The sequence below is a fragment of the Hipposideros armiger genome, unplaced genomic scaffold, assembly GCF_001890085.2.
Source record: "Hipposideros armiger isolate ML-2016 unplaced genomic scaffold, ASM189008v1 scaffold_96, whole genome shotgun sequence".
Taxonomy (NCBI): Eukaryota; Metazoa; Chordata; class Mammalia; order Chiroptera; family Hipposideridae; genus Hipposideros; species Hipposideros armiger.
In genome coordinates, this window is record NW_017731446.1 from 635,340 (window position 1) to 650,737 (window position 15,398).

The following is a 15,398-nucleotide window of genomic DNA, read 5'->3' on the forward strand; positions in this document are numbered from 1 at the left end:
CTGATAAATGTTATAACGTGGATGAACCTTGAAAACAATATGCAAAGTGAAAGAAGGGATTGACAAAAGGCCAGGTATTGTAAGATTTCATGCATGTGAAATGTCCAGAATAGGCAAATCTATAAAGACAAAAAGTAAATAAGTGACTGCCAGGGGCTGGGTTTGAGGGGAGAATGAGGAGTGACTACTATAGGTAGGGAGTTGCTCTTTGGGGTGCTGCAAGGTGTTCTAAAATTGACTGTGGTGGCGGTCGCACAACTCTGTGACTATATTTTAAAACACTCAGTTGTACACTTGAAAAGGGTGACTGGATGGTATGTGAGTTATATCTCAATGGAGCTGTTACACTCACACATACGTACATAGTGGTGACGAGGACCATGACTCGAGCCAGACGCAAGCAGCATGCACATGAGGAGTCTCATCATTAGCCCTACGGATTAAATTGGGCTGTGGATTCTTGTCTGTCTGGCAGCTTTTGAAAACACTATTTGATTTCTGTGCCCATAGGCTAGGCATGTGCCCTCCAGTCCTGTTAGGCACACAGGATTTTACTCATTTTTACAACCTGCATGACTTGATGTGCCCTCTCCTGCAGCAAGGCATGGGACCTCTGAAAGCCCGGGGCTGGGGGGAGGACACCACCTGACCTGGAATGAACTCCTCTAGAAGCCGCTGTACCTCCTGCTTTCAGGAGTTGTATTATGGGATGCCACAATGCTGGCAAATAGGCTACCATGTTTCTGAATTGGCAAGAGACTGGACCCTGGGATGGGGCCCCACGTCAGTTAGTGTGAGACTGGTCTGATGTGCCCTTGCACCCTCTTTTGTATAAGAGCAATAGCAGAGGACATTTATGGAGTGCTTACTGCGTGCCAGCCTGAGCATAAACCTTAGTGTGTCGCACCTCATTTAATCCCCACCACCATCTGAAAGGGGACATTCCAGTATTACCCTCCAGTGTACCCACTGAGGGGGGAGGGGTGTACCATGCTCACGGCCATCCAGCTGTAAGTGATGGAGAGGGATTGGAACTCCAGTCAGTCAGGCTCCAGACAGTGGCAGAGCCAAGGGGCCTGAAGTGTGACCTGCTCCTACCGTACCTGCCCCAGGAGAAAGCAGAGGGTGGGGAGGACACGGGGCTTGCCCGAGGGTGAGACAGCCAGAACTGGGCTCTTTAGCCTGTGACTCTGAGGCCAGTCACACTGGCTGCAGGTCAGGAGCCCAGGAGCCAGGCATTTACCCTGTGACAGGTGAGAAGAAAGGGAGAGGAACACCATGGGCGTTTGTCTGGAAGAGGCAGAAAGGAGGCTTTGCATTGAAAGAGAGGATGGGAGGAAAGGAGTGGGAGTGGAGAAGGAGAGGAGGGAAGGGAGGAAGAAAGGTGTCTACTTATCCCAATGAATATTCAGAAGATGAGTGGTTTTATTTCTTGGTTGGTTGTTTTTCTGGGTCATTAATAACAGACAAAGCATAGGTTCAGTTGCCTGTTTAAAATAGTCCCTGAACTTTCTTATTGAAGAAAACCCCAACAGCCAGGCGTTTAGCTCCCCACGATCCCACCCTGCCTGATTCTTCTTTGACAACCTATCCCTCTGTGTCTTCTATGCTACCTCCCACTTAATAGACTCACCACCAAAATCTTGATTTTGAAAAGTTTATCCATTTAGGAATACTGGTTGGGCTCGCCCTTAGACATAGCTACAGGTCATGTTTTTATGTACGATTCATTTTAACCTTCATGTAATGAGTCCAAAAAATAAGCTTGCGTGATTGCCAAATAGTAACGGTTAAGAGTAGCTGGCTCTGCACACATTATCATCAGACCTTTCAATGTCCTTGCAAGGTTAGCTCTGCTTCCTCCATTTGACAGGTGACCAACTTATGGCTTACGGAGGTCATGTCACACAAGGGCGCATAAGTGCGAGCTCTCGAATTCTCCAATCTTTGAGAGCAGATGCTTTTTGTCTTTTTTTAATCTGTTTTAGCTTTTGTTGATGACTGGCGATAGGGCTATCTACAACTGGGCCAACTTTCCCTGCCCAGCTCTTTGACAAACATTCCAAGTGGACTTATCATCCTGTGGGTTATATGGGAAATTCTCATTCATTTAATTCGTATCACAGCCTAAAAACAAAACAAACAGGGAACTGCACTCATAAAACTATGCATTAAATTGTACTAATCAAAAGAAGCCTGTAGATTTTTTTACAACGTATTTACACATTCTTTTCTCCTCTAAACTTCATTAGTTTAAGTGAAATACTCTTTTCTGGTACCAAGACCAAGACAGCTACCACCTAGCTGCTGTTTCTGTATCCTGGCCAGTCCACAAGCCTTTCCTGACACCTCTCTGGAGAGGGTCAAGGGCACAACGGGCACAGATGAGTAAGACCTGGGCCGGGCCGGCCGAGTGGTGTGTTGGTTAAGAGCTGGCTTGGGACACCAGAGGGCCCCAGTTCAGATCCCACTTATGAGGACCAGTGACACTGCCCTCTACAGCTAAGATGCTGAACTACAGCTCGACCTGGAGCTGGGCTGCCATGAGTCGCCGGAGATGGCGTAGGCTGCAGCCCCTGCTGCAGTGGGTTGCCATGGGCTACCGTGTGTGGCCAGCAGCCAGCAGCTGCCGTGAGCGGCAGTCCAGAAGCCGGCGACTGATCTGCCTCGCCCGGGAAGAGCGCAATGATGGAAGCAACGTCCTCCACAACTAGACTGAAGAACAAAAGGACAGCAACTTGTCTGTTCCCCTTCCCCCAATTCCCCAATAAAAACAAAAAACAAAACTCACACTGGGACCAGGCGGCTCAGTTGGTTAGAGCACATGCTCTGAATAATGTTGCCGGTTGGATCTCCGCATGGGCCACTTTGAGTTGTGCCCTCCTTAAAAAAAAAAAAAAAGAAAGACTCACACTTTGGGCAGCCAGTTAGTTGAGTTGGTTAGAACTCAGTGCAAACCACACCAAGGTTGCCGGTTCCATCACAACCACTTGACTTGGAGCTGATGGGTCCTGGAAAAACACACTGTTCCCCAATAAAAAAAAAATTTTAAAAAAGACTCACACTGTGTGTGTGAGGGGTGGGTGAGGGATGGGGTAGTATATGGGAATTCTATTATCTGCCCAAGTTCTCTGTAAATCTAAAACTGTTCTCAAAATAAACTCTAGGAATTAAAAAATAAAAGACACAGACACTGGGATTATAATAATATCTGTGTTGCCGTTTGGTTCTAATCACCAGTCACCCATGTAGTGGAGGTGTCCGAAAGAGTTTAAAAGTGATAATGAAAAACATACTAGAAAACTTTCAATCCAATGGAATAAGAAGGTGGTAAAGTCAAAATAGGATGCCTGGCATGAGCCGGAGTGACCCTTCTGTAACTTGACTCTAGCACACTGAGGGCAGACAGTCCTTGTGAGGAATATAAAATATAAAATATCTGTTCACATAGATTACGCAGTTAACGAATCAAAGGAAACAACTGGTTAGAGAGAATTTTAATCAATGGGTTAAAAAACTTACATAACTGTGTTGAACATAATATATGCAATATTAACTTCCGGTTAACACATGAATTATTCTGTGTATGTAGGAACACCTCCCCCTGAGCAAACCTGACACACCACAGTCTGACTGCTCTTTCAGCGCTAGAAAGCTCTGACACAGACATTTTGAACATAGTGCCCTTCCAGAATATGTTTAAAACAGACTTTGATCTTTTAAAATGGATTTGCATATAATTTTAGAGAGAATACCTATTGGTTAAAATGAGGTGTATCTGTGCTGTAGTTCCATGAGCACACACTTCAGTTTCTGATAAAGGAAGCTTTTCTATACATCATAATAAAATTTCATTTTATGAAATAACAATTCGTGAAGTATGCATCTTGAAGGCATGCACACAGAGTGAGCACATAGTGTAATGTCAGCGCATGATGAACGCACAAGAGTTTACCACAAACGTTCGTGGTTCCCCGTCATACTACTCCCCTCGTTACAAAATGTGTCTAACCCAAAACATGGTAAGGAAGGTCTGTGTGAGGTGGCCCAGGCACCCTAAGGGTATGTGTATATGTGCAAGGATGGGTACGCCACCGTGTTGGCGCAGCCTCTCTTCGTGGCAGGAAATCTGTTCCAGGACCAGTTTGGGTTCATGTCTGGAGCTGGCTCCTGGCTGGTGTTAGCGCTTCTCTTTGGAGAGGATGATACTGTAAATCTTGGCTTCTCTCTCTGTGCAAACAAGACATGGGAAAGTTGAACTTACTTTATGCTGCAATTTCTAAAGGGTCTGGGTTGGTTTTACAAGGAATTAGTGAGAAGAAGTTGCATATTCCCCCAAAACCAAAGTAGCTGATGTTGTTACCGGGCAGAGGTGAATCAAGCATTTGCCTGAATCCCTCAGATAGCCAACATTCCACGGGCAACATGTTAACTGTCCTGTGAAGTCCAGGGACTGCATTTTATAAGCTGTTTAGAAACATTACACAAAAGAAAAGAAGAACTTGATCCATTAAGGTGGGAGCCTGGCCCATTTTTTCCAGCTCTCCTTATCCGATGTGCCATGGACTTAAATGCCTACATCTCTGTTGGAGGAATGTTACACTAGGAATTTTAACAAAAATGAAGTAAAGGTAAGGGTTTGGATGGCATTTATCCAATACACTGGGTTTAACTGAATCCCTGGTTACATGTTACACTCTGACTAGCATGTGTCAGTTGTGGGGTATGGTTTTGGCCAACCATAGGCATCTTGCAATGAATGCTGAATGAGGAAAAAGGACAAGTGCATCACTTGTCAGTCTGTCAGGACAGAAACTCTCTTTGGTTTGACTTTATTTAAACCTCTCTTTTCATTGTTCTTCAGCTTCTGTTATATCCTTGTGGTTGGAATATCCTGTCACCCCTCACAGGGGATTACTGCCTTAAGGGAGGGATCAAAGGGCTCCGTACCTAGTAGGTTCTCTGGAAGATGCAGATGGGTAACTGAGAACATCACCCTGAGCATTGCCAAGCAACAGATTTAAGAAGATAGCAGGGACCTCCTCACCTTGGGAAAACCGTGCATTCCATATCTAGTGCACCTATATTAATCCAGTGGTTTTCAGTCTTTACCTGGACACACATGGGCAGCACCCTCCCACCCGCGTGTCCAGGGCTGTGTGAAACAACAGCTTCCTCGCTATTTCTCCACCCCTTTTTCCTCCCTTTCAGGACAGGATATGCAAGTACAAATGAGCAAGAGGGATGTCACAAGGATAAAAATGAATCCATTCTAACTTATTCTTTTTAAAACTCAGATCATTCACAAACCTGGGTACTGAACAATCATGAGTAACACTGGCCGTGGGGCGCACCTCATTGCTGCTGGCAGCACCCGCGTTTGTTGTTGACATCTCCGAGGGCTGAGAACTGCTGCATTATTCACCATCGCTGTTTTACCTGAAATGCTGCCTTGGAGTTCCAAAATAATAGCTGCCTAACAAATGTTTGTTGAAATAAAACTAAATTCTCCATGGCAAGCTTTTAGCTCTGTGGGGCTTCCTCGGTCCTACGGTACCTGTGGGCTGTGCCCCAGGGTGGTCAGGCGGTCTGTGGCCTGAGGGTGCAAATTACCTTGCATGTTCAGCTGAGCCAAACCAATTTGAGAAGGTGAAACTGTGTGGCCTGTGGGTCACCACTCCTCTAAATCACATAATACATTTCAAAACAACATAAAATAAATCACTGGCATTTATGAGGCTTGACAATTAAGTTTGCGAACTTATTGCAACCGATGTTGCTAACCTGTTTTGATATCAGAGGGATTATTCATTATAAATTTGTACCAACTGGACAAACAGTTAACTAAGTTTACTATTTGGAAGTGCTGAAAAGGCTGTGAGAAAAAGTTAGATGACTTGAACTTTTCGCCAGCAATTCATGGCTCTTGCATCACGACAATGTACCAGCTCACACGGCACTGTCTGTGAGGGAGTTTTTAGCCAGTAAACAAATAACTGTATTGAAACACCCTCCCTACTCACCTGATCTGGCCCCCAATGACTTCTTTCNCAACGAGACTGAAGAACAAAAGGACAGCAACTTGTCTGTTCCCCTTCCCCCAATTCCCCAGCACTGTTCCCATCCCCCAATTCCCCAATAAAAAATCTTTAAAAAAAAAAAAAGACCTGGGACATTGGGGCGATAAAGCATGCTCATTAAATAGCAACGGGCGCCAGGCCTCGTCTGATAAGTGTTGTGGAAAAGACTTTGATAAGATGCCATGAGCGTGTGAAGGGAGGGGCCTTTCTGTCCAGGGTAATCAGGCCAGGCGGAAGGTTGGGTAGGAATTGGATAGGAAGACACAGTGAAGAAAGACTTCTTGCTCTGAACTTCTTCCTCACTATCTCTACAGCTCCCATGGATGGCCACGTATCAGGCCCTGGGCCACACACAGTATCCACAGTGGAAGCCATTGCTACTACCCATGCCTTTCAGATGAGCAAACTGAAGCTCTAAGGTCACAGGAAAGTTCCAGAAGCAGACTTTGAACCCAGGTCTATTGGAAGCCAGAGCCCCTGCTCTTAGGCTGATTTACCATTTTCAGAGTACTTTCAAACATGTTATCCCATCTGATCTTCCTGTCCCCGAAGTTTCTCTATGTCTCACCAGCCAGTTGGCATAGATGAGTCACCCTACCGGTAATAGCATGAATTTTACTCGCCTGGCCCCTCCCTCTCCTCTTGCTCACCCTGGTCCTCCGGCCACCTGCAAAGTCTCACTCACCCCTGGCAGGAGTCCCCAGGGGTGTCTACAGGCGCCTTTTCCTCCATCTCTCCCCATTAAAGTTCACTGACCAAGAAGGCTCCACCCCCTCTGCCCAGGTATGGGCCCCCTTTGAGATTTCTTTCCCAGCAAGTGGCCTAGGGACACTCAGTGCTCACAGAGGAGCTACCCCATCATCGCCCCTCTGTGAGCATCCATTTCTTTATCTGGGAAGGGAGTGGGGTCAGTTCAGTTCCACATATGTACTCCGAACAGCGGCTGAATATAAGGGTGAACCATGGAACTGAAGGAATCAGGCAAGGCCCTGGATAAGACACACACATAAGCAATTACACTCCCAAACCTCGTGTGTGTGTGTGTGTGTGTGTGTGTGTGTAAGTGCCACCAGGCAATCAAGGGCCCTCCTGGCTGGCGAGAGACCCATATGGCGGCCATTCACTCACGGAGGTCTTAACTCTTAACGTAGAGCAAATCCCAGGCTCAGAGCTTTACTGGCATTAACCCATTCAATCCTCCCCCAAAGCCAGTTGGGCAGGGACCAGTATTATTCCCATGGTAGAGACAAGAAAACTGAGGCACAGAGAGGTGAAGTCACTCTCTCAAGATTATACAGCTAGTCAGTGGTGAAATCTGGCTGAATTAGGTCTGAGGGACCTGTAATCTTAATTGCTGCAGTAAATCTGGGCATTGACATGTCAGCTCAGTCCTGATGCTGCACAGCTCCATCCCTTCCTACATGAAGCTTCTTGGGTTAGAATCATATGTTGTTCCCCCATCTGCACAGTCAGCTGGGACAAGAATTCTTGGAGCTCAAGTAAAGCCATGAGGATTGTCTCCCAATTCACAGAAAAAAATCAAGTAAACAGTCAGAGCTGTTTCAGTCAAGAGTTTTTCTCCCGGGCTGGCCAAGTGGCACGTTGGCTAAGAGCTGGCTTGGGACGCCAGCTCTGAGCATCAGGGCCCCGGTTTGGATCCCACATGAGGGCCAGTGACACTGCCCTCTACAGCTAAGATGGTGAACAGCAGCTCGACCTGGAGCTGGGCTGCCGTGAGTCGCCGGCAACGGCGTAGGCTGCAGTGAGGCTGCAGTGGGCTGCCATAAGCTACCGTGTATGGCCAGCAGCCAGCGTGAGCTACCAAGAGCCCCATGAGCGGCCGTCCAGAGGCTGGTGACCGATCTGTCTCACCCGGGAAGGGCACAATGATAATACCAACATGGGCCAGTGAAGCAACGTCCTCCACAACTAGACTGAAGAACAAAAGGACAGCAATTTGTCTGCTCCCCTTCCCCTGATTCCCAAGGCTGTTCCCATCCCGCAATTCCCCAATAAAATCTTTAAAAAAAAAAGTTTTTCTCCCATGCAGTTTTCAGAAAACGGGAGTCTTGTGTCCCTTGTTCCTGCTAGATCTCACATATTATGATGGTATCTGGCTGATCAATAATAATCATAACCATGAATATCATCGAGTACTGGCAAGCATTTTACACGCATTGCCTCATTTAAACCAAATAAATCATTTAAATCAAATAAATATTTGATCTCTGTTGTACAGAGACGAGAACCAAGGCTCAAAGAGAAATGTCTTGCCAGAGGTGACCCAGACAGTAAGTGAACAACCCTTGAACCAACTCTGGCTGGCCTAAAGCCTGTACTCTTAACCACAACCTGTATAAGTGTCTTATTTTCCATTTTCTCAGTGGTTCTCAGCCCAGGCTGCACATTTGAAATGCCTGGGATAGTTTTTTAAATACTATGGCTAGACCCATCCCAGACCAATTCAATCCGACTCTCCAAGAAGTGGACACAGCCTGAAGATCTCGGCCCTGGGAAATTCTTGGTGTTCCACCAGAACCTCAGCTTGACCTGGAACTAAAGGGAGAATTGGATTGTGGTGAGGGAGAGATGAAGGTTAGCAGATTCTTCTCCCCTCACCTTCCCTCCCATCTTCTCCTTTTCCAGCCCACCCAGGAACTGGCCTCCAGGCTCCCTCTGGGTCTGAGACCATTGTGCATTTGGGTTAAGATTTCTATGTGGCCCCTACACCACATGGTGTCTGGTAAGACTGGCACATAATAGATGTTCGGTAAACATTTGGTGAACAAATTCATGAAGAGACCCCTCCAGCCATTCCTTTTAAGCAGATGAGATTGCATGGATCTATTCTGTAGGAGTTTAAAGAACATACACAATGGGACCAAGACTTGCCCACCCTGGCAGGTAGCATTATACTCCCATCAGCAGCACATGAGGGTGCCCCTTGCACCACCCCTTTCCCAGCAACATGTATTAACTTAAAAAAAGAAATCCTTTCTAACTCAATAGGTAGAAAACAATCTCGGTTTTGGTTTGAATTTACATTTCTTTGACTACTGGTGAGGATGAACATTTTTTTCATTTGCTTATTAGTCATTTGTATTGCTTCTTCTGCGAATTGTCTGTTCCCAATTTACTAATTTACAACGAGAAATATAACTGCCAAAGGGACCGGATACACGTGTCTTCCAGCCAACGCACCAGCTCCCTGTAGGCACACCCCATGGGAAGCCAAATTCTAATCAGAACGATGCTTGGTGAGCACAAAATGAAGGGAGGGGTAGGTTCTGGGATCCCAGGGTTTACCGGCATCAGGGCAAGCTAGACCTACCACTGGGATCACAGAATCCTTGGCCAGCACATCCTCCCTCTCTCTCTTTCTTCTGCCTCCCTGGCTGCCCAACACTTCTTCAGATGGACATGTTCTTTCTTTAGAAACATTACTACGTTCATTTGGGGTTCCCTCCTGGTTTCTATGCTTGAACTCTCAAGGCGATCTTCATTCCTAGTTCCTTTGCCTCCTCAGACTGCCTTCTCATTCCTTGGGGATTTACAAAATGTAGCTGACACTTTGTGGGGTGTCTGCCTCCCTCGCTGTCTTGGAATTGCCCCCTTCCATAAGTGAAAGCAGCTCCAATGGGTCTGCGAGACTCCACAACGCATTCCACGCTTAGAATGTTCACATACTTGTGCAGTTTTCAAGCCTTTCCTTAGCCTTTCCCAGGGTTCTCTGACTTCCACAAGGTTAAGATCCATTGCCCTAGAGGACTTTGAGAGTGGAGAGGAAGGTGCGACGGCAGGGCCCAAAGAATAAAGTACTAGAGGAACCAGGAAGAGGGGCTCCGGGTATGTGGTCTGGAAGGGTGCCTGGAGCAAGAAGGACAGGAAAGATTTCATTCAAGGACAGGAGGAGAAAGGGGATTTTAGGTGGGCAAGGGCTGGGTATCTCTGGCCTGGAACATGCCCCAGCCTCCTTCCTGGTGGCCCTCGCCCTCCTTATCCTCCTTTACTCCAGGCCTCCAGAGTGACCTTCCTAAACTAAATCTGACCAAGTCACTCCCCTCCCACAACCCTCTGTGTCCCCACCACCCATGGGACAAAATCCAAATTCCTAAGGACCACATTCAAGGCCCTTCACAGTAAACTACGTTCCTTTCCAGGCTTGCTCCTCTTCCCCGGAAGACGACTGGGTGGTCCCTGAATGTGCCATGCCTGGTCACACCTCCAGGCCTTTGTTCAGGCAGGGTCTACTGCCTGGGACGCCCCTCCTGACTTGGCCAATTCCTCCTCATTCTTTAAGACCCAGATCAAATGTCTACTCCTCCTTGAAGTCTTTCCTGAACTCCCTCCCTCCTTGAAACCCTTAGTTTTAGCATTGACCACATTTATGAGAGTGTAACTTTTCCAAGCTGGACCATGAGACGTTGACATCAAGTATCGTGTTTGGTTTATCTGGGCATCCTAACCTCCAGCATGGTAGGTACCACATGTAGGAGAGGCTGGATGAACAACACGTTTCACTTTTGTAGACTTGCTCATGAGGAGGCACCATGCAGAGAGATCTGAGATCTGGATTCTGGCGCTGGCCCTCTGGGGCCTTGGGCAAATCCCTTATTCACTCTAGCCCTTGGGTTCCTTCTCTGTAGAAGGAGAGCATTGGGACATGACTATCTGTGATGCTATTTATTAAGACTTACTCTGTACAAGACACTATTCTAGAAATAAACATTGTAATAATTATATAATGTATATAAATATTTCTGGTAGCATGAAAATATAAAAACAAAATCCTTGAAGTTATTTGCAGTCTAGTTCTGGAACCAAAGAAGGCAGGACCAAGACCTCATAAAGAGAGAGGTTTTAAATTGGAGGGAGAGGTGTATTTCATTACAAGAAACAGTATGCCACTCTTGGCCCCAAAGAGGCGGTGTGATGAAGTGAAACAAACATGGATGTGAGAGGCACAGCACAGCTCAAATCCCAGGTCTGCAACCCTCCAGCTGTGTGACCTCTAGCAAGTCACTTTACTTCTCTGAGTCTTGAAAAATTGGAGATCGTCTCAGAGAGTTGTTGTGAGGACTCAGTTGGATGTAGGACTCCATGAATACTAGGAATCCTTTCCTTTTAATCCCAAGGAATATAAGCTACAAGGAAAGGGGGCTTGGACAAGGGACTTCGCCCTTCTAAGCCTCATTGTCCTTATCTGCCAAATGAGGGCTGCCAGGAGGGAGGGCTGATTTGAGGTGAAGTGAGATTGTGGGTGCAGAGAACTATGCTGGGATGTTCCATGAATGTCACCTTCTCTCCCAGCCTAGCAATGTGGCATAAACCCCAGCTCCATCTTCTTGGGCAGAAAGCTAGGAACAAGAGACTCAGAGCTCTGGAGACAGCTGAGAAGGAAGCACAGTCAAGAAAAAGAGTCAGAGGAAGGCTCTGGAACACGTGACAATTGCCTCTCCCATCAGAAAATGCTCTTAAACAAACAGCAAGTTTCCTCCATTAATAAGGCCTGTGGAATGCAGATGAGATTTTTTTCCTCCTCCTTTTTTGCTGATTAAGTTCCCCCAAAACCCCCTTAAGAATTTTAATAAGAAATGCAAAAATCAACAAAAGTCCAGCAAACCCTTTCCTGTTATTAAATAAAGGGAAAGTAAATATTGCAAATTGGACATATTTCATAAGAGGATGTTTTGTTTGGGCGAAAAAAAACGAGAAAGAAAAGAAAAAGCTATTTGCTTTCTGGCAGTAAATACATGTCTTTGCTGAATTTTGGTTTCAAATTTGATGACTGGGGCATTATTCCTGGTTTGCCTGGAATTCAGGCCTTTTGACATCTGAGGTGAATGTACCCAGGCAAGCAGGAAAGCCAGGTTTTGGCCATGTTGGACCTATTCTCCCCTGTCTTCTGTGAGCAAACCAAAGAGTTCTTCAGCCACCCAGGAAATTATGATCCTGAGCTCAGAGGTGAGGACCTGCAGGGGGTCATATACAAGACAAAAGCAACTTGGAACAAAAAAGATTTCTATGACAGACAGAGAAACAAAACACAAAAGGTTCTCTGTACCTTCTTTTTAGGATTAGATATGAGACCATAAAACATAATGTATTGAATGCACAGAGGCCCTGCCCCGCAGTGGACCTGGGTTTAAATCTACCTCGGTCACTTCTTAGCTGGGTTACCTTGGGTAAATAATTTAATTTCTCTGACTCATTTTCCTCACCTTCAAAATGGGGAGAATAAAATTAATTACTAATAGAGCTGGTATGAGTAATAAATGAGTGGGAAAATAAGTCAATGCAAGGAAAGTGCTAGGCTCTCTATTCCATATTATTTTGTGTAATATGACAAATGTAAAGGCAGAAGGGAAAAGAAAAAAAGCAGCAAGACTTTATTTTGCTCTATTTCTTTTTAGTGAGTGATAGTTTGCAAAGGACATTAGTATTCATGACTTTATATGCTGGTCACCTCAGCTCTGGGATATGGGCAAAGGGAAAATTGCCCGTGGTTTCCTGTTAGAGTACCTGGTGCGTGAAAGTGGGTGTGGTCCCTCAAGGACACACAGTAAATGTTCTTATGTGACCATGAGTTCAGAGAAAATGACGAAAGGAAAGGGGAGCGAGGGAAGAAGTCAGAGGGTATGGCCACTCCCAGCCATCTCTCTCCCACAGTGGAGGGATGTCTTCCCCAGGGCCCCTGCACCTCCTCTTGGTCCTCTCTGTCTTTCTTATGGGGCTCCCATAGCCTCACCTGGCACTCGCTTCTCCCTGGTGGAGAGGGCAGTCACAAGTGGTGGGACCTTTTGTGGGATGCCAGGAGTTGGACCCCACCAGCCACATTCCCCTCATGGAGTCTAGGGATGTGCTTCCCAGTGCCAGAACCTGCCTGCCCCTTCCCCTGGTGGCCTTCTCCCAGGTTCCTGTCAGGCCATCCCAGAGTACTGGCAACTTGTAGTTTTCTAGCTTTGTATTTATTTGTTTGCTCAAAGCACCTTTTTGGGCAAAAATTAAAACAGATGAAGAAATACAACAAGTAACTTAACAATCATCTATATTCCCACTCCTATATTTGCGTCTAGTTGTTTGTTTGTTTTTTAAGAAATAAAATATAAAGCTAAAGTCCTCTTATTTCCTACCCAACTCCCACAGATAGCTAATGAATTTGGTGTTATCCTTCCTGTTATTTTTAGTTTAGCTTACTTATACATATATTTAGTATTTTATATTGCTTTGTGTGTATTTTAATTTACACAAATGGTTTCATAGGACGCATATTGTTCTGCATCTTACTTTTATCACCATTGTTTTTTAAATCTATCCACGTTGATATGTACGAGTATATAAGAGCTATTTCATTCCTGTTAAGCTGCACAGTATGCCATTCTGTGAACCTTTTAAACCACATTTTATATGTCCATTTCTCTAGGGACGGTCATTTAGATTATTCCTTTTTTTTAAATTACAAATCACCACACTTTGGTTAAAAAAAAAAATCTTTGCATGTGTCTCTTCCGGCATCTATGCCCAAGTTTCTCTAAGAAATTTACCCAGAAGTCAAATGTGTTTGATTGTTAGTCACAGGGCAGAAACAGGCATACCTGTGACCCAGTTCTCCCTCTGGTACTTACTCCCTGTGTGACCTTGGGAAAGTCATTGCACCTCTCTGAATCTGTTTTCTTACCTGTAAAATGGGTATGTGATAATCCCTAAGTCACTGGGTTGTGAGAGAATTGAGACTTATTTCTGAAAAGCACCTGGAATCGTGCAAATTGTAGGAGTCCAGTAGCTCTCATCATCCATGCTACAGGTTTTTCTAGCAACCAAAGTAGGATTTAAAGACAATGCCCAACCTTTTGCACAAGGGACCCTGGGCCCAGCACACCAATGTGTTGGGGGCTTGCCCACCCCCCCTTACCACATCATGTCAACTCTTTCCCCTGCTAGCCTGGTGTCAGCTCGGTAAATAATAAAGCAAGTGTACCCCCTCCGTATCTCAGTTTCCTCACCTGTAAAATGCGGTAATAGCACCTGCCCTGAATGTCTGTCGTGAGACTTAAAAGCTAATGCATGCAGAGCATTTGTTAAAATTGTCTGCCCTTTCCAGCTCACCCTGACACTTTCTCTCTCAAAGCTGTGAAATGATCTGAGGTTCCGTGGTACCGGCAGGGTGAACTGGACTATGTCCGTAATTTGATTTTGGTCTCACATCCCTTGCATTTTATGTTGCTGGTGCTGCAAATAAATACGCGGAGGCTTTGCGAGGATCCTCTGTTTGTTTTTCTCGCCGGCAAGCCGTGTCCACGAGAAGCTGGGTGGTTTAAATTTGCTAAAATATCTCCATCTAGTGGACTCGCTGAGACACTTCAGGGTTCGGCCCTGTCTGGGAAAAACAATGAGGTGACAGCTGGGGCTGCCCTGCCCTGCTCAGAAACGCCGGTGGCTCCCCATTGTCTAGCGGGTAAAGTCCAAAGGCCAAGCCTGGAATTCGAGCGCCTGCACAATCAGGCCCCGCCCAGCCCATAGGCCCTTATCGTCAGCTTCGACCTCCGGTCCCCGCCAGACCCAGCTCCTCCCCGCTCTTCGGAACCTGAAAGCCCACACCTGCCTGGCACGTGGACCAGTCCTGTGCGGCAGACCCCACCTCCCTTCTTTCCACTCTCACGAGGCTAAACCTCCTCCTAGGCTCAGCTTAAAGGCCACCTCTTCCTGGAAGCCTCCTGGGCTCTTCAACCCATCTCCATCTTCCGTGACTTCCCACCCACACTTGCTGTCCGTCATTTTTGTAGTCCCATATTTAAAGCTGTTTTGTCAATGCACAGCCCTCCCATATCTAGCCTGATGGGTTAAAATAAAAGCAAGCTCCTAGTCCCCCGGATTTGGATCCTCATCTGGCCTCCACTACTTCCTAGCTCTGAGAACTTGGGTGAGGGAAGGAACCCCAACTGAAATAGAGGTGAGGACACCTATCTCACAGGGCTGTGGTGAGAATTAAATAAGATAGAATGCAAAGTCGGCACATATTAATACCCAATAAATTGTCCTTAGGGTGGTCAGATAAAATACGTTGAACTTGAATTCCAGAGAAACAATTTTGGTTTTAGTATAAGTATGTCCCAAATAGTACATGGAGGTTCTTTGTAACATTTCACAAATAAATGCTATTATTGTTCATTTTGTTAGATGTGCTAATATTAGGAATATATATATATATATATATATATATATATATATATATATTCGATTCTCATTATTGATGGATTCTGCATTTGCAAATTCACCTACTGGCTAAATTTTATTTGTAATGCCAAAGTCAATACAGTG